A 1,660-nucleotide genomic window follows, 5' to 3' on the forward strand; every position below is an offset into this window, starting at 1 on the left:
GTGCAGTGGCATGATCTCGGCTTACTGCAACTTCCACCTCCCAGGTTCAAGTGATTCTCTTGCCTCAACCTCCTGAGTAGCTGGGATTACAGGCATGTGCCACCATGCCCAGCTAATTTTTTTGTATTTTTAGTAGAGACAGCGTTTCTCCATGTTGGTCAGGCTGGTCTTGAACTCCCAGCCTCAGGTGATCCACCCATCTCAGCCTCCCAAAGTGCTGGGATTACAGGCGTGAGCCACCGCACCCAGCTGCTGCATTTCTTCTGACAGTTAATGAACAGGTGTTAGTGTCACTCTTAGAAGGCCATTCAGAGTATTAAATGAGCTAATAGATAATACATGCTTAATATAGGTCCTGGCATATATCTGTATGTATATATGACTATATATTGAGGCAGGGTCTTGCTGTGCTGTCCAGGCCGTAGTGCAGTTGCACAAAGTGACTCACTGCAGCCTCTACCTTTCAGGCTTAAATGATCTTCTCACTTCAGCCTCCCAAGTATCTGGAACTACAGGCATGCACCACCACACCCAGCTAATTTTTGTATTTTTTGTAGAGACAGGGTTTTGCCATGTTGGCCAGGCTGGTCTCCAACTCCTGGGTTCAAGCAGTCTGCTGATCTTGGCCTCCCAAAGTGCCGCGATTACAAGTGTGAGCCACTTCGCCTGGGCATGTATTAAATATATTTAATTGAAGAAAAGGAAATGAAATAGCAAAATGAGTGGAAGAATGGTGAGTCAAAAGGTAAGCTGCGTTAGGTAGAGAGATTTTTTCGACTTTGTTCACTGTTCTATTTATCCCCATGACCTTGAAGAGTAACTGGCACATATGGACACTCAACAAATATTGAATAAACAAGTTAATAAGTGAATGAACAGAATTAGTACAGTTTATCATAGAAGCTATTGAAGGAGAATTTAAAAGATGATTATGTCAAAAGTAAAATCCGTGTTTTTCTGCATTTTACGTATATGATCTTGCTCTGGTTCTATGTAACTCTGGCAGATGCTGGAACATTTTTCTCTTTTGCAGGCATAATGAGACACAACAAAACAATATATTTGCTCAAATGTATGGGCGAATTGATAACCAGGCTCACCTGAATTCAGATTTCCTAGTGCCTTGGATCCTAAGTAAAGGCACTGGCTTCTGATGTTGAGGGTTACTCTAGTTTTGAGGAGGGTATGATGGAGTGGATCAGCTTGCTTCTTCTCCTGCTGGCTCTAGAGTTGCTGAGCTTAAGCTGTTTTGTCTCTAACTGGCTGACAGAATGTCATCTGTAGCTTTGTTCTTAGAAACACATTTCCCTTACAGCACATCCATGCATTGAAGTGGTGGACTGGATTATATGTAGATGTCATTGTATTTACAAATGCTATGTGGAATGCCTCGCCAGGCAGTTTCTGGTTTAATAGGAATAATCTGACTTAAATTTGTATATTCTTCTGGGAGTTCTTTTGGGTTGAATAAAGCATCTCTGTTTTTGTCAATACGACCAAATTTTAATCCACTCCCTCCTTAATTTGTAGCATAAATCCATCCTCTGACTCATTTACAGGTTGCAGAGTTGCAAGTCTTTTAGCTAATACCACTCTCAACCATCCTCCTTCTCTAATGTTCCTCTCCAATTGTGTCCTGCCTTCTGTGACATCATTAAAA

This window comes from Cebus imitator, unplaced genomic scaffold (genome assembly GCF_001604975.1).
Source record: "Cebus imitator isolate Cc_AM_T3 unplaced genomic scaffold, Cebus_imitator-1.0 Scaffold179, whole genome shotgun sequence".
Taxonomy (NCBI): Eukaryota; Metazoa; Chordata; class Mammalia; order Primates; family Cebidae; genus Cebus; species Cebus imitator.